The sequence below is a fragment of the Nomascus leucogenys genome, chromosome 19 (genome assembly GCF_006542625.1).
Source record: "Nomascus leucogenys isolate Asia chromosome 19, Asia_NLE_v1, whole genome shotgun sequence".
NCBI classification, from domain to species: Eukaryota; Metazoa; Chordata; class Mammalia; order Primates; family Hylobatidae; genus Nomascus; species Nomascus leucogenys.
In genome coordinates, this window is record NC_044399.1 from 29,902,823 (window position 1) to 29,921,031 (window position 18,209).

At 47.4% G+C, this 18,209-nt stretch overlaps 1 protein-coding gene and 1 long non-coding RNA gene across 8 annotated transcripts in view; one reads left to right on the forward strand and one right to left on the reverse strand.

Moving 5' to 3' along the window:
• MAPT (microtubule associated protein tau) overlaps positions 1–1,313 on the reverse strand; it is a 129,877-nt gene extending 128,564 nt beyond the window's left edge. For 2 of the 7 annotated variants that reach the window (XM_030799952.1, XM_030799950.1), the window contains exon 1: positions 964–1,313. The gene's annotated coding sequence lies outside the window, so the exon portion shown is untranslated. The remainder of the gene's footprint in view (positions 1–963) is intronic. The other 5 variants (XM_030799951.1, XM_030799948.1, XM_030799949.1 and 2 more) reach the window with 3 other exon arrangements.
• The window catches only part of LOC101178473, a 43,028-nt gene continuing 25,695 nt past the window's right edge, over positions 877–18,209 (forward strand). Inside the window, exon 1 of the long non-coding RNA XR_004026996.1 lies at positions 877–1,037. This is a non-coding gene — a long non-coding RNA (uncharacterized LOC101178473). The remainder of the gene's footprint in view (positions 1,038–18,209) is intronic.

The window sequence follows — 18,209 nt, forward strand, 5'->3', positions numbered from 1 at the left end:
GAGCCCTGCGCGCCAGCCCCGCGCCTCCGGCAGGGAGCGCACACGCCGGGCGCCCTGCGCTCCGAGCGCTGAGAAAGAAATCCACCCTGAGATGCACCTGCAGCCCCGCGCCCATCCGTGCATGGCTGCAGCTGTGCGTGCCGGCGAGCGGGGGCCAGCGGCCGCCGAGTCCGTCCACATCGCCAGGCCAGGTGAACCCTGCCTTTGCGAGCGTGAACACTGGGATCCGCGCACTGTTCTCAGGCACGGCGCTGCTCGCGTCTCTGTGCCAGGCGTGCGCAGGGGGAAGGGCAACTAAAGTGACAGCGTCTGGACCCCTCCCCATCTCCTCGATTTCTCCCAGCCCCCAAATGTCCCCTACGGGTTTCTGAAGGAGGAAAAGGGGAGGGGGTCGGCCCTCGCCTAAAATCAGGGGCAGCGAAGGCCCTGTCGGAATCACTGCTCGGGAGGTGTAGGGAGGAGCGTGCAGGGAGTCATCTTTTCTAGAACCCGATCCACATCTTCCTTAGAGCTGATGGCGAACAGCGGCAGGGACAGCGGATTTGATTCGGTTTCGGGGGTCGTTATCGGACCCCTCCCCCCCCCCCACACACGCACACGCCCATTGCGGCAAAAGGCTGAGGTGGAGAGTGAAAGGCAGCCCCCTCCCCCAAGTCACCGCCGCCGCGCCCCACCCTGCCGGCACAGCCTCCACCTGGGGTCGGCGCGAAGCGGGTGATGAAGACCCTCCAGCACACACATACACGCGCGCACTCACGCGTGCGTGCATCCCTTGCTCAGGTCCCTTTCCAGGCCGCCCTGGCCCCAGCCCCCGAGCAGGGGAGGCAGGGAGGGGCCCTGCGGTGGCCCCGACCGATGCCCGGCGCACGAAGCCCCAGTCTGCGGAGGGGGAGGGCGAGGGGCGGCGGCGCAGGGGTGCACAGAGGCGGACGGCGAGGTGGATTTCGGAGCCGCGGCGCTTACCTGATAGTCGACAGAGGCGAGGACGGAGAGGACAGCGGAGGAGGAGAAGGTGGCTGTGGTGGCGGCGGCAGAAGGTGGGCGGTGGCAGCGGCGCTGCTGTTGGTGCCGGAGCTGGTGGGTGGCGGTGACTGCGAGGGCGCGCGCCGGCGAAGAGGGCGCGTTCCCGAGGCCGGCGGGCGGCGCAGGCGCGAGCAGCGGGAGCGCGAGCCTCCCCAGGGGAGGGGGCGGGCAGCGCGGCCTCCACGGGAGCCTTCTCCTCCGGCCACCAGTGGGCGCGCGCGAGCGCCCTGCCGCTCGGCCGTCCGGCGCCTCCCGGCTCGTTCCTCTCGGCGCTGCCCTTTCCCGGTCCCCCTCCCGCTACGCCTCAGGCCGCGGCGCTGACCGCAGCGCGCACGCGCGTTCCGTGGCGCACGCGCTCTCCCCGCCTCCTGTAGTTGGAGCCTTTGTCTCGTTGGAGGGGTGGGTGTCCTCCTTCGGGCCATGCGGGGTCGGGGCAAGGCCAGTGGCTCCGCCGCTGGGTCCGCTGCCCTTTACTTTCAGTCAGCATGGGGCGGTGTCCTCTCCTAGAGAGGTCCTGAGCGGCCTTCCACGTGGCCGGCCCTCGAGTCCGTCCGCTCTGACCCTCCTAGTCCCGAAACCGCCCCCCTGGCTAAGGTCTCTTTCCCCCAAGCTGCTTCCTTTCTCCTTGCTTTTTTCCCACCTTTTTTGTTACTGACCAAGGTGAATCCTTTCCTTAACAAATCGGCTTAAAGCAAGCTAACTCAGTTACAATACAGTAGAACTGTACTTAAAAAAAAAAAAAACATTTGAATCTATGATGTATCCGTTACGTTAGAAAAAAAATCTTAAATTAGACGAATTTCAAATAGTGCTTAACACATCGCAGAGCATTTGCACACAGTTATTTGTATCACGTCTTTTGAAACACCTTTATGCTGTAAGAAGAGCTTGAAGTCTGAATGTTTAAGGGCCAGCTAGAGATTGTCCCCTGGAAGGCGCACCTCAGCCTGAAACTGATCAGTGGTCCTCATTCTGCTGGTCACCCAGGCCCCAGGCTTTGGCCTTAGCTTGGATTTTTCATTTCCCCAACATCAAGTTTAAGCTCTGGCAGTGGGAGAATTTCTATGTATGGGGGTTTAGGGCAGCCATCTCCTAGGGGGATGGGAAGTTGTCATGAAGCTCCAATTTGCATAGCTCTTATGTTCTTTCTAAAAAAATCAACATATGTTATAGATTAATAGAAAAAGCAAGTAAAATGCTTTATTCACACAGTTTCTGGAACTGACCTTTTTCTTTTTTTTTTTGAATCCATATTAACTTTATTTTTAAACAGAGGGGCATATACCCAAAGAAGTAGGAGTGAGAACCACCACGGGGGCTTGCTCAAAGCAATCTGCTGTAGCCGTCTGACTACAGAATGTCTCATGAGCCAGTGGCCTGGGGATGGAGCTGCCCCTTGATGGTGTACACCTTAGAAAAGTCAGTGGAATTGACCTTTTTTTGGAGACAAGGTCTTGCTCAGGCTGGACTGCAGTGGCACAATCGTAGCTCACGGCAAGGTTGAACTCCTGGGGCTCAAGCAATCTTCCCACCTCAGCCTTCTGAGTTGCTGGGACTACAGGTGGGGACCACCACACCTGGCTAATTTTTTTTTTTTTTTTTTTTTAGAGAGGAGGTCTTGCAATGTTGCCCAGGCTGCTTTCTAACTCCTGGGCTCAAGTGATTCTCCCACCTCAGCCTCCCAAAGCATTGGGATTACAGGCATGAGCCACTGCACTCAGCCTGGAATTGCCTTTTTGTTGTTGTTCTAACTGCCACCATCCTAGTTCAAGACCTTTATCTTGGTTCTGGATATGTAGGGACCTTAGTGATCTCCTTACTCTCCAATTTCTCCCTATATCAGCTCACCCTGCAACCCCTAGTTAGATCAGTATTCTGAAGTGATCATTTTATTTATTTATTTTTGTTTTTTGTATTTGTTTGCTTTGTTTTTTTGAGATGGAGTCTCGCTCTTTTGCCCAGGCTGGAGTGCAGTGGCACAATCTCGGCTCACTGCAACCTCTGTTTCCCGGGTTCAAGCAATTTTCCTGTCTCAGCCTCCCAGCTACTGGGATTACAGGCATATGCCACCACTCCCGGCTAATTTTTGTATTTTTAGTAGGACGGGATTTCACCATGTTGGCCAGGCTGGTCTCGAACTCCTGACCTCAGGTGACCCAAGCTCCTCAGCCTCCCAAAGTGCTGGGATTACAGGTGTGAGCCACCACGCCTGGCCTAGATCATTTTAATTATGGCAATCTCTTGCTCAAAAATATGTAAAAGCTTCTAACTGCCTCCTAAATTAAGTTCAACCCCTTAGTTTAGCTTTCCAGTGTCCCCCCCATGCCCCGACCGCCCATCATCTGAGCCCTTGTCCTCCCATTTTCTTTCCCACCTACTCTGTAGCCAGCTGAAGTGGCTTGACTAGAACTCTTTTCCACCTCTGTAATTTTGAGGTTTTCCTTTGCCTGCAAAGGTCCTTGTTCTTTCTTCACCCACCGGTAGTCTACCTAACCTTCAAACCCTAGCTCAGATTTTACCAAAGCCTTCCCTAATCACCCCAACTGGAAGAGACATTTCCAGTCTCTAGAAGGAGTTCAGCAAAGTTACTCTTCTTCTCTCTGAAAGTGGGAAGGGGGTCGAATCAATATCCATCTTGCAGCATTGAAATGTGGTTATTGTCCCCAATAGTTTCCCTTTTTTTTTGGTTTGGGGATTATACGTACTTGTCCATTGCCATTTACATGATGTAGACATTCCAAATAGGTGCTTCAAGAGGCATTGCAAGGTTCTACCACTTTTACTCTTCCTTCCTGCCACCAGAATGGCGTGGCTCCAGAGAGCTATTCCTTCAGCTTAGATCTCAGAATGGAAAAACTCGAGGAAGTACATGTCACGTGAACAAGAAATAAACATTTGGGGCTGGGCGCAGTGGCTCATGCCTGTAATCCCAGCACTTTGGGAGGCTGAGGTGGGTGGATCGCTTGAGGTCAGGAGTTCAAGGCCAGCCTGAGCAACATGGTGAAATCCCATCTCTACTAAAATCACAAAAATTAGCCAGACGTGGTCGCGCATGCCTGTGTTCCCAGCTACTCGAGAGGCTGAGGCAGGAGAATCGCTTGAACCCGGGAGGCAGAGGTTGCAGTGAGCTGAGATTGCACCACTGCACTCCAGCCTCGGTGACAGAGCAAGACTTGGTGTCAAAAAAAAAAAAAAAAGAAATAAACATTTGTTGTGCAAGCCACCGAGATTTGAGGAGTTGTTACCACAGCAAAGCTGATTGATACAGGAATTAAATGAGGTGTGTGTGTGTGTGTGGGTGTGTGTGGGTGTGTATAAAGTTTCTTACACAACGTCTGACAAATAGTCATTAAACTATCATACTATTATAAATACTATACTATTATACTATTATAAATACTATACTATTATACTATTATAAATACTATACTATTATACTATTATAAATACTAGTTATTTCATTATCATCTTTGTAATAATGCTTTTGCTACACATTATTTTATTTCTATATGTAAAATAAACTGTAGCAGTCAAATCAACACTCATCTACATTCAAATTTCACGTTTTTCCCCCTCTAAGATAACAGTATAATTGAGAACTGACAGGGACCTAATGACACTGTGGTCCCCTCACACTGAATGGTCACATTTGCCTAAATTGAAATAATGAATGCTAGAAACAATCTTAAGCAGATCTGTCATTTTAACTCTATGTGATGTGGAGTTGAATGTTCATTCCACATAATTTAGTCAATGTAGGTAACTAATGGCTCACACTAATTCAGGCCAAGAAAATGCATTCCCTGTCTTTCTTCCTGTCCCTTTCTCTTGCTGAAAGAGAAATCTCATGGCCGCATATGTTACACAAACATGCCCACTTATGTAGGACCACAGAAGGCAGAATAGCAGAGAAGAAAGAAAACTGGAGAGTTGGGTCCTGATCCTAGCCATCTTGTATGACCTTAGACAAATTCATTACCTTCTTTAGGTTTTCAATTCCTTTATTTAATGGTGTTCCAGATGTGGTTAGGACTGAGATCAATATATCTATAGAATTTGGAGGCTCTGCCACTAAATCTATTCACAAAGCAAGCTAAATTGTCATAATAAACAGACCCCAAAACATAATGGTTCAAACCAACTCTTCCAGCAGTCTTGGGTGAGTGAGCCAGGTTGGTAGCCAGCCTTCTCCGTGGAAGGTTTGGGACTCAAGCTCCTTCCATTTGCAGCCTACACCACCCCTGAGGGACTTGTTGTTTGCTTGCTTGAGGCAGGGTCATCATTTAGAGTCTCCAGTTGGGAGGAAGAGAAGGAGCTTATGGAGGAAACACACTGGCTCTCTTAGAGGCTGGAAGTGGCATCTGATCATGTTCCACTGTTAGAACTTAGTCACATGGCCATCCCTAAGCGCAAGGAATATCAATGTATGTAGGAGAGTTGTGGGCCCAGGAAGAAGAGGAGAAAGGATTTGGGTGGAACCTAGCCTCTGCCATATATACTTTTTATGTGGGGGTGGGAGGTGTGCTAAAAAGAACCTGGGAAAAGAACCTGAACTTGTCTATCATGAGATTCAGAATATGTGAATAGGCTATGATGTGGGAGGTAGGGAGAGAGGTAGAGAACTAGGAGAGAAGGATAAAAACCAGATTTTCAATTAAATGCATGAGAGAGAAGTCATCATTGGATACTTCTGTGTCAGAGAGTATTTAACCTTTTTTATATCGTGGCACCCTATGGCAATATGATAAAAGCCCTGTCTCAGAAGAATATTTTTAAATGCATAAAATAAGATCTATAAGATTATAACGGAAACTCTTATGTACAGTTATCAAAATATTTAAATGTCTGTGATATCGTATGTGATGGACATGGAGATGGAGGTGTGCTTCCCAGATTCCTCTATAGGGAAGGACTTGTTCCAGTCACTGGGAGTGCTGTTGGCAGACAGGCTTCAGCCCTCTGTCCCTTTAGGGATTGTCTCGGCTGCAAGAGTCACCTTGTTGCAGGGAGACCACGCTGAGTGACTGACAGAGGTGGGGGAATAAAGACCCAGTCATGTTGGCCCCACACTGGGAAAGTCTGATGGCCCTTTTTAACTCCAGAGCTCCCCGTGCCAGCCAGGCAGTTGTTGGGTTGAATCACAACTCAACTTGCTCCTCTGCTCAGTCCTCCTTCCTTCCCCACTTCCTCTGGTATTGATTGTGCATTCTAATAAACATTCTGGGCTGGGTGTGGTGGCTCACGCCTGTAATCCCAGCACTTTGGGAAGCAGAGGCAGGTGGATCACTTGAGGTCAGGAGTTTGGGAGCAGCCTAGCCAACATGGTAAAACCCCGTTTCTACTAAAAACACAAAAATTAGCTGGGTGTGGTAGCGCACACTTGTAGTCCTAGCTACTCGGGAGGCTGAGGTAGGGGAATCACTTAAACCCAGGAGGTGGAGGTTGCAGGGAGCTGAGATCGTGCCATTGCACTTCAACCTGGGAAACAGAGTGAGACTCCATCTCAAGCCCAAACACACAAACAACAACAACAACAACAACAACAACAAAAACAAAACAACACTCTCTATCCTGAACTCTCTGCCTCTTGGAGAACTCAACCCAGAATAGTTGGTTGTTAGGAGTGGTCTAGGAAAGCAGATGATAAGGTGAGTTTCAGAGCTGGATCACTTGCTCCCTGGCTGTCAGCGAGGACCTTATCGCTTGTAGTAGTTGGAACACAGATAGTCCTTGACACAAAATGGCAGTCCAATTGTTAAAGTGGTGAATTGAGATGGTATGCTGGTGGAAGAAAGTGCACTAGCCAGTGTGATATATCAGATGTTTGAGAAACATGTGGAAAATAGTAGCTGAGGACAGCATAACTGGGTGACTACTGAACTTAGGTTCAACCGAATAATCATGCTCCAAAGAAAGTTAAGCTTCTGATATGGTTTGGCTGTGTCCCCACCCAAATCTCATCTTGAGTTGGAGTTCCCATAATCCACACATGTTGTGGGAGGGACCTGGTGGGAGGTAATTGAATCCTGGGGGCAGTTACCTCCATGGTGTTCTCGTGATAGTGAGTTCTCACGAGATCTGGTGGTTTTGTAAGGGGCTTACCCCCCTTTGCTTTTCCTGTCACCACGTGAAGAAGGATGGTTTGCTTTCTCTTCTGCCATGATTGTAAGTTTCCTAATGCTTCCCCAGACATGCTGAACTGTGAGTCAATTAAACCTCTTTCCTTTATAAATTACCCAGTCTTTGGTATGTATTTATTAGCAGCATGAGAACAGACGAATGCAGCTTCCAAGCAAGGTAGGCCTGCTATATCAAGGTCAGAGCCCTTGTTGGGAAAGAATGGGACCCTGACATGTGAAACAGGGACATCTGAGTTGATGCCCCTGGAAATCTTGGATTTCCAGATTCTCTTGAATGCTCTGAGCCTGCAGAAGTGCCCTTCCCTGGCTCCTACTCAAAAATGCCAAGGCTTTTTCCCACAGTCAACAAGGAACCCACCTCCCCTCCTGGCCATGAAATGTAAACTAGGATTAAGTCACAGTATAACTCAGGGACATGATGGGCCTAATAAAGGAGAAAAGGGATTATACCCCAAAGTAGCTGCAAGACCTAACCAGCATACACCAGCAAGAAGCTGGGAAGGACATGTGGGACTGAATGCTGAGGGTGCTTGATCAAGGTGGCCAGAACATGAGATTGGATAAGGGAGACTGTGTTGACTTGGGAGCATTCTATCCCATAATACACAATTTAACATCCTGGCAAAGGCTCCCAGAGATTCTATGAACTCACTCTTAGAAGCATGAAAAAAATAAAGGCCCGCTGGGTGCGGTGGCTCACGTCTGTAATCCCAGCACTCTGGGAGGCTGAAGCAGGTGGATCACCTGAAGTCAGGAGTTTGAGACCAGCCTGGCCAACATGGTGAAACTCTGTCTCTGCTAAAAAAAAAAAAATACAAAAACAAGCCGGGCATGGTGGCGAATGCCTGTAATCCCAGCTACTCGGGAGGCTGAGGCAGGAGAATCTCTTGAACCCGGGAGGCGGAGGTTGCGGTGAGCCGAGATCCCACCATTGCACTCCAGCCTGGGCAACAAGAGTGAAATTCCATCTCAAAAAAAAAAAAAAAAAGTCAACAGTAGTGTACAGTGATGTCCTAGGCCTTCACATTCACTCAGCACTCACTTGCTGACTCACCCAGAGCAACTTCCAGTCCTACAAGTTCCATTCATGGTAAGTGTCCTAAACAGAGGTACTGTTTTTCAACTTTTTGTTTTATTTTATTTTTTGAGATAGAGTCTCACTCTGTCTGCCAGGGTAGAGTACAGTGTTGCAATCATGGCTCACTGCAACCTTGAACTCCTGGGCTCAAGCAATCCTCCCACCTCAGCCTCCTGGGTAGCTGGGATTGCAGGTGCATGCCACCACACCTGGCTAATTTTTTATGTTTTGTAGAGACAAAGTCTCACTGTGTTGCCTAGGCTGGTCTCGAACTCCTGGGCTCAATGATCTTCCTGGCTGGGCCTCCCAAAGTGCTGAGATTACTGGCATGAGCCGCTGCATTTATACTGTTTTATACTGTTTTTACTATACATTTACTATGTTTAGACACATTTAGATACAAAAATACTTACTATTGTGTTACCGTTGCTGCAGTACTCAGTACAGTAACATGCTGTACAGGTTTGTAGCCTAGGAGCAAAAGGCTATACCATATAGCCCAGGCATTTAGTAGTACCTAGTGCCATGTAGACTGTGTAAGTGCACTCTATGACGCTCACATGAAGAAATCACCTAATGAAATGTTTCTCAGAACATATCCCAGTCTTTAATTCATTGCAGCAGCAATAGAAAACAAATCCCGACAGGAAAAAATACATGGGTTTGGGAACCAAGGGTGAAAACTGAAGTGGCCCCATTTACCGACACAGCCTTACAGCTCTAAGCTCTTCAGGGTTAGAGGTCCTGGTCTCCCAAAGGGAAAACTTCCACCAGGGGACACAGCACAGTTTTATTGAACTATCAGCTGTGGCTGCTGCCTGGGCCCTTCTGGTTCCTTATGTCCAGACATCAGCAGGCAAAAGAAAAGTTACCATCTTGGAAGGGATAATTAACTTTAGTCATTAGCAGGAAGTAGGGCTGCAATTATACAGTGCAGCAGGGAGGAACATGTTTGTTACCTGGGCACTGGTTGCTACTCCCTTGCCCAACCATGATTGCTAAGGGACAGCAATTTCTCTTATTTGTCTCTCACGTAGAAGTCCAGAATTAGGAGTCAAAGGCTGTTTTAGAAGCTCCAAGACCATCAGGGAGCTCTTATCCAGCTAAATGGTTTCTCTACCATCCTTAGCATGCTACCTCATAGTCCAAAACAGCTGCCTGAGCTCCAGTCATCACATCTGCATTCTAGCCCCCAGAAAGAAGGAAGAGATGAGGAAGAGAACAACTTTACTTTAAGGACATTTCCTGGAAGTCACATATGACATCCTTGCTAACATCCTATTGGCCAGAATTTAGACATTACCACATAAAGTTGCCAGTGAGGCTGGAAAATATATTTTTATTACAGGGACTTCTGTCCAGCTAAATACCAGCTACAGGAGGAGAAGGGGACATTGGGGAACAGCCACAATAATGCTAAGAGACCATCATACTTGGTAATTCCTCCCAGTTATCATGAGCAGCTTACTCTTTGAAATAGTTTCATGAAAACACTTTCATAAAAAGGCATTTTCTACTGAAACAGATGACAGCCTTCGAGACTAACATTCCTTTATTTTCTATTGTAAATTCAGACACCAAATTCAGGGCATATTTAGACAGACTGACATGCATTTGTTTTGCCTAATTGTCTGCTAAGCAGGGTGCTTTGATGAGACACGACAGCCCTCTCTCAAAGCCAATATTGGGAAATATCAATATAAAATACAGCTAAATTAGAGAGTATTAACATTACAGACAAATACTTCACTCTACAAAATGAACCATTACCAGGTTCCCCTAAGCGTCAGTTCTCCTGTTGCAAATGAAATGTGAGTTGATTTATGTGGACATTTTCAACATCTTAATTATATAATGTGAGGCAGATCCATGCTTTCATTTCCCTGGACTTACCTCTCACTGATTATTGTTTAGACTCACATGTTCCTTTCTGTGTGTCTGTTTCCTGGATGCCTCCTTCCCACCTGCCCTTCCCTCCATTACCCTGCCAGTGACAACTGCCCCTTGTCCAGGTTTCCTGGGTTCTAGCAAGAAGAAGGTAACTGTAGATGAGGGTTTGAGTTACCCATGACTCAGCAGCATGACTCTATCATCAAAAAAGCAAGGATGATCCTGGGGTCCAGAAATAGGGACAAGGCATCACGGATCCATGAGCTCATCTTCTCATCATATTTGGCTTTGTGCAGACACTCTGGATATCCTGGCATAGGGGAATGACAGATAATTTGAAGAGCACCCCAAATACAGAACTTGAAAAGGGTGAGCAGAAATCCCTTTCACATAAACCATGCTATCAGTTGTGAAATCCTACTTTATGGAAGATATAATCGGAAATTTTAAAGTTACCAAAATATTAAGATCTGAGTCAAATCTCATGACCTATAGTCTGGCATTGATACTTATTTTATTTAGATACAGGGTCTCACTCTGTCACCTGGGCTGAAGTGTAATACTGTGATCAGACCTCACTGTAGCCTTGACCTCCTGGGTTCAGGCGATCCTCCCAACTCAGCCATCTGAGTAGCTGGGACTACAAGCATGCACCACCATGTCTAGATAATTTGTGTGTGTGGAGACAGGTTCTCACTGTGTTGCCCAGGCTGGTCTTGAACTCCTGGGTTCAAGCTATCCTCCTGCCTCAGACTCCCAAGTAGCTGGGACTACAGGCATAAGCCACTGTTCCTGGCTTGGGCTTCATTTTTGACAAGCTGTTCTTTATTCGGAATAAAAAAAATTAGCATCTCTTTTTCTAAGTAATACTAAGTATAACCACTCACTGTTACTAGATTAGTGTTCTGGTTTTTCTTTTGAAATCAGAGAGACAGGCTATTCATCTTTCCATCCATTCAACAGGTGTTTGAGTGTCCCTGTACACCGTGAATACAACGAGGACTAAGATCTCAAGTTTCTTACAATGTAGTGATTTGCAGGTGAGTTATTAATTTATATACATATATATTTTGTTTGTTTGTTTGTTTTTTGCGACGGAGTCTTGCTCTGTCGCCCAGGCTGGAGTGCAGTGGCACAATCTTGGCTCACTGCAAGCTCCACCTCCCGCGTTCATGCCATTCTCCTGCCTCAGCCTCTCGGGTAGCTGGGACTACAGGTGCCTGCCACCACGCCCTGCTAATTTTTTGTATTTTTTAGTAGACACGGGGTTTCACTGTGTTAGCCAGGATGGTCTCAATCTCCTGACCTCATGATCCGCCCGCCTTGGCCTCCCAAAGTGCTGGGATTACAAGCGTGAGCCACCGCGCCCGGCCTATTAATTTATATTGGTCTAGCTAGGCATGGTGGCTCACACCTGTAATCCTAGCACTTTGGGAGGCCGAGGCGGGTGGATCACCTGAGGTCAGGAGTTTGAGACCAGCCTGGGAACATGGTGAAACCCTGTCTCTACTAAAAATACAAAAATTAGCCCAGTGTGGTGGTGCATGCCTGTAATCCCAGCTACTTGGGAGGCTGAGGCAGGAGAATCGCTTGAATCCGGGAGGCGGAGGTTGGAGTGAGCTGAGATTGTGCCACTGCACTCCAGCCTGGATGACAGCAAGACTCTGTCTCAAAAAATAAGTAAAAAATAAATATTTATATAGATTTCAAGAATTTGGGGATAACTACTCTGAAAAGGCTACATACTGTAGGATTCAACAATATGAAATTCTGGAAAAGGCAAAACTATGGAGGCAGCAAAAAGATCAGTGGCTGCCAGGGGTTAGCAGGGAGGGAGGGATGGATAGGCAGAGCATGGGGGATTTTTAGGGCAGTGAGACTCTTCTGTATGCTAGTATAATCGTGGATACATGTGATTGTATATTTGTCAAAACCTATAGATTGTACAACAGCAAGAGTAATCCCTAATATAAACTACGGACTTTGGGTTATAATGACGTGTCAAGGTAGGTTCATGGATTGTAAGAAATGTACCGCTCTGGTGGGGGATGTTGATAGCGCGGGAGGCTGTATAGAGCAGAAGGTATACGGGGATTTTCTGTACTTTCTGCTCAATTTTGCTGTGAACTTAAAATTGCTCTCAAAAGTAGTCTATGTTTTAAATTAAAAATGAAAAAATAGATGGGCATGGTGGCTCACGCCTGTAATCCCAGCACTTTGGGAGCCTGAGGCGGCAGACAGCTTGAGCTCAGGAGTTCGAGACCAGCCTGTGCAACATGGCAAAACCCTGTCTCTGCAAAAAATACAAGACTTATCCGGGCTTGAAGGCATGGCGGTCCCAGCTACTCAGGAGGCTGAAGTGGGAGGATCACCTGAGTCCAGGAGGTCGAGGCTGCAGTGAGCCAGGATCATGCCATTGCACTCCAGCCTGAGCAACAGAGTGAGAACCTGTCTCAAAAAAAAATTTTTTTTTTAAACATAACGGGAAATCCACAAAAATTGGCGGTTAGATACCCCCTGCGAAGCTTCAAATGATCACTTTCAACTATTGTGTGTAGCAAAAATGAAAAAAATGAAATTCTAAGCAATAAATTATACACTTCAATGACAAATGAAAGTCCCTGCTGAGTTCAGCAGATCAGCTTGGAGATTATACTCTGAAGGAATTGTGTTCTATACCTTTTTTCCCCATACAGGAAACTATCTGTGCTTTCAAATACTACTTTTTTCTTTTTTTAAAAAAATACGTTGACACTCATGATTTCTAATATGTACTTTAAAATAGTAAATAAAACCTGTCAGCGCAATGTCTAGCATTTCAAACACGCAATTGCCCTAGAAGAATCCTGGGCCTGAGCAGCTCCAGGAGTTTACTTATCCCTCTGTTCTGGAAAATTCTGAAGCATCAGGCTGCCCAGACTGTTCTCTCAACACATTGCTGGGTGGGCTGCTGCGTTTCTGTCTGCAACTGGTGGGTCCAAGACACACTGACTTCCTGACGCTCCTCCACGTAGGAATGAACGCAGAGAGTGTCAGTGCTGACAGCTGACACAGCAGGGAAACCCTGGGGGCTCTGAGGTTTCGCTCTTGTCTGGCTTGCCTGGCATCCGGAAATGAGCTGTAAGTCACCCTCTGACAGGCTGTCTCTAGGCTGACACAGTGTCTGTTTGGACACTGCTGTAGTGTAGTGTGGCTGTATATGACTTCCCATATCTTTAGCCTTCAACCCATAGATATCCCTAAATTCACTCATGTCTTTCTCCTATATTCGAGGAGAAATCTCTGTAGAGAAAGTAAAAATATTCTAGTAAAATATTCTCATGCACATACTAGTCATTGGCTGTACGGAGAATTTAGGGGTTCATATTTATGGTTTGGATCCTCATTATTCATAATTCTAATATTTGCTAATCTTTCTACTTGCTAAAATGGGTTTGTAACCCCCAAATCAAGGCTCAGGGCACATTTGTGGCTATTCATGGACACGTGCAGGGTGGCAAAAACTTTGCTTGCTCTGAGACATGTTCCCAGCTGAACTCAAACAAAGCAACACCCTGCCTTCTTGTTCAGCTCTCATACTGTAATGAGTGTCCTTTTCATGGTCTATTTAGTGCTACATATTTTTTGCATTTCACTTTTATACTTTTTATTGGTGATTTCATTGGTTGTTCTTTTGTTTTGTTTTGTTTTGTTTTTGTTTTGTTTTTTTTTGATGGAGTCTCACTCTGTTGCCCAGGCTGGAGTGCAATGGCACGATCTTGGCTCGCTGCAACCTCCGCCTCCTGGGTTCAAGCAATCCTTCTGCCTCAGCCTCCCGAGTAGCCAGGATTACAGGTGCCTGGCACCGTGCCCGGCTATTTATTTTTTTTTTGTATTTTTAGTAGAGATGGGGTTTCACCATGTTGGCCAGGCCGGTCTCGAACTCCTGGCCTCAGGTAATCTGCCCACCTCAGCCTCACAAAGTGCTGGATTACAGCTGTGAGCCACCATGCCCGGCCAATTTCACTGTTTAAAATGGCCCTCCAATGCGGTGCTGAAGTGCTGTCTAGTGTTTGTATGCTCAAGAAGGCTGTGATTGGGGCAGGCTTGGTGGCTCACACCTGTAATCCCAGTGCTTTGGGAGGCCGAGACAGGAGAATCACTTGAGGCCAGGAGTTAGAGGCTAGCCTGGACAACATAGTGAGACCTGTCTCTAAAAAAAAATTTTTTTAAATTAACTGAGTGTAGTGGCTCACACTTATAGTCCCAGCTACTCAGAAGGCTGAGATGGGAGGATCTATTGAGCCCAGGAGGTTGAGGCTGCAGTGAGCTATAATTGCTACACTGCACTTCAGCCTGGGCAACAAAGTGAGATCCTGTTTCTAAAGGAAAGAAAAAAGTAAAAAAGAAGTCTGTGGTGTGCCTTATAGAGAAAATATGTTCATTAGATAAGTTTATTCAGGTATGAGTTATGGTGCTGTTGGCTGTGAGTTTGATGTTAATGAATGAACAGCATATATTAAATAACATTTTAAAATAGAAATGCACATAAAAAGGTTATGTATTGATCAATTGATGATGATGTTATCAGAGGCCAGCAGGAATCTAATGCTGTATTTCCCCTAGGAGCCCCGGTTCAGCTTTCATTCATTCAGTGTTCATGGTAACTTAGTGGGACACGGCCACTGCAAATCCTTAAAATGGACCATAGCTTGGTGACGAGGGACAGAGCCCTAGAGCAGAGCCCCTTGACAGGGCAGATGTGGCCTCAGTTGGCCAGCTTGGTCTCACTCCTCACCATCCCCACTTTGCTGGCTACTATCCTAACACATCTTGCTCTCCACAGTTCAATGAATCACCAGTCTCTTTCATGCCTTTCACAGGCCCAGATCATTCTTTTATCTCTGCCTGAGTAGTCCCTGTGTCCTTCAAGGCTCAGCTCAGGGGCTCCTTCTCTGGAGGTCTCCCCTCCCTTTTTAGGGTCAGGAGTTGCCGTGGGTGTCCCACTCACCACACTCACCACCCTGGGGTGTGACAGCCTGTGAACATACCTATGCCCACTCTCATGCGATGACTCAGAATGCCTGGCCTGTATTTTACTCACCATTGTACCCTCCACCCATAACGCAGTTGTATTAGTCCATTCTCACACTGCTCTAAAGATACTACATGGGACTGGGTCATTTATAAACAAAAGAGGTTTAATTGACTCACAGGTTTTCATGACTGGAGAGGCCTTAGGAAACTCACAATTATGGTGAAAGGCAAAGGGGAAGCAAGGCACGTCTTACATGGTGGCAGAAGACAGCAAAGGGAGAACTGCCAAACACTTTTTTTTTTTTTTTTTTCTGAGACAGAGTCTTGCTCTGTCACCGAGGCTGGAATGCAGTGGTGCAATCTCGGCTCACTGCAACCTCTGCCTCCCAGATGCAAGTGATTCTCCTGCCTCAGCCTCCTGAGTAGCTGGGATTACAGGCATGCGTCACTACCCCTGGCTAATTTTTGTGTTTTTAGTAGAGATGGAGTTTCACCGTGTTGGCCAGGCTGGTCTCGAACTCCTGACCTCAGGTGATCCACCTGCCTCAGCCTCCCAAAGTGTTGGGATTACAGGCGTGAGCTACCGTGCCTGGCCCTGGAACTGCCAAACACTTTAAAAACCATCAGCTCTTGTGAGAACTCCCTCACTATCAAGAGAACAGCATGGGGGAAACCATCCCCATGATCCAATCACCTCCCACCAGGTCCTGCCCTCGACACATGAGGATTACAATTTGAGATGAGATTTGGGTGGGGACGCAAAGCCAAACCATATCAACAGCCCTGGATGCACAGTAGGTTCTTTGAAAATAGCTGATGAATGGCTGACAGACTGGATGGATGAAAGAATAGCCGGGTGAAATACTTCTGAGAAACAGGTGCTATTGTGGAGCATAGCATAGCCTGGGAGCTCAGTTTATTAGCAACCCAGAAAAGTGTTCAGTTAGCGGGGGTGGAGGGGGGGTGGTCAGGTGGGGGGGAAACAGGTACAGACCTAAGACAAATAGAAGAGATGCATAAACCCTTTTTAGAGGACCTAGCATGGAAAAGGGCATTCGGGCTGTCTCTTCTGGCTTTCAAAAAGTCCTGAATCATTGTTTAGACTGAACAGCCTTTTATTAAATAACACTCACTCCCTTTCAAGGTCACTGTCAAGCTTTATTGCCTTCTGAGATGGACCAGAAGGAAACGTGAATGTCAAGGAGCAGGGGGCATCTCTTCGTTTCCCCCTCCCACTCCTGACTTTTGATTACAACTGAATGAGAGGCAAGAGGCCAGTAAGAGATCAGCAAACCCAATAATCCCTCAATAGTGACTTTTTCCTAAGCTACAGGCTGATTCAAACTGAACTGAAGCTGTTAAATTCCTCTTGCCAACAGCAAGGATACAGCACACACACACACACACACACCTCACACTTCCCTCCTATTCTTGGGCACATTGCACTTTTCTGGGTGTATATTGCTTGCTGTTTATCTTCTTAACTTCTCCTCCCAAAATCCTTTACCAGCCCCTCTCCGTCTCTTATTCCTTAGGTCCTGTGATGGCTCTTTAGAAGGGAGGCACAGGGCCAGGCCAGGAAATGCCTTTCGGTGCATTCATGACCTCGTGTGCCTTTCCCCTTCCTCCTCTTTTCCCAGCCATCCTCCCAGCCAGTGATCCTCCCCTGCCTTCTCCTATCATCTGGGCCATCCTGCTGTGCAGCTGAAATCCTCACTCCACTCTGTGTGTGGGGGTGTGTGATGACATCAACAGTGACAAAACGAAAAGTGCAAGAACACAAGCCCCAGTCTGAGAACTTCTGAACATACTCTAGGGACTGCCCTGTTCAATCCTCTCATTTTACAGACAGGGAAACGGGGCCCCAAAGAGGAAAGGCCCTGGGTGATTTAGTGGCAGAGCCAGATTTGAAGTCAAGCTTGGTTGACTCCGCACCAAAATAGTGCCTGCGGGGCCAACTTGGAAGTTCTATTAGAGGAGAGTTCTCACCTGGGGAGATTTTGCCCCTGGGACATTTGTTGATGTCTGGAGACATTTTTAGTGTCACTGCTGGGAGGTAGTGCTCCTGACATTTGGAGAGTAAAGGCCAGTGGTAACCCATACCTGGTCCCTGGCCATGCCCAGGGCCCTGCGGCAGCTCACCTCATGGGCCTCCTGCGTGCCTCTTACAGGGGCAGCTGTGGCCTCGTCGCTAATCCAGCACTTGGGGGTGGAACTCCAGGCAGATGTTTTGCTTGTTGTGTTTTGGGGATTTATTTTGTTTTTGTTTTGCTTCCCTGACCCCCAAAATGTGAACTTTGCATTACTCTGATCTAGAATTTCTGGACCATGGCACAATTTTAGACCACATACATCTTTGTTTTTTAAATTAAAAAAAAATGTTTAGAGACAAGGTCTTGCTCTGTAGCTCAGGCTGGAGTGCAGTGGTGGGATCATAGCTCACTGCAGCCTTGAACTCCTGGGCTAAAGTGATCCTCCTGTTTCAGCGTCTTGAGTAGCTGGAACTACAGGTGGGCACCACCATGCCCAGCTAATTATTTTATTTTTTATACTTTTTTTGAGACAGGGTCTCACTTTGTCACCCAGGCTGGAGTGCAGTGGTGCGATATCAACTCACTGCAGCCTGACCTCCCAGGCTCAAGTGATCCTCCTGCCTCAGCCCCACAAGTAGCCAGGCCTATAGGCTTGTGCCACGATGCCCGCTAATTTTTTGTATTTTTTGTAGAGACAGGGTTTTGCCATGTTGCCCAAGCTGGTCTCGGCCTTCTGAGCTCAAGTGATTCTCTTGCCTTGGCCTACCAAAGTGCTGGGATTACAGGCGTGAATCATAGCGCCCAACCTTTTATTTTTACTTTTGTAGAGAAGGGTCTTGCTATGTTGCCCAGGCTGGTCTCAGACTCCTGACCTCAAGTGATTCTGCCGCCTTGGCCTCCCAAACCACTGGGATTGCATACATGAGTCACTGTGCCCGGCCAAACGTAAGTCTTATTGTGGGGGTGTCCTGTGTGTTGTAGGATGTGTAGCAGTTCCCCTGGCCTCTACCCACTAGATGCTATAGCACC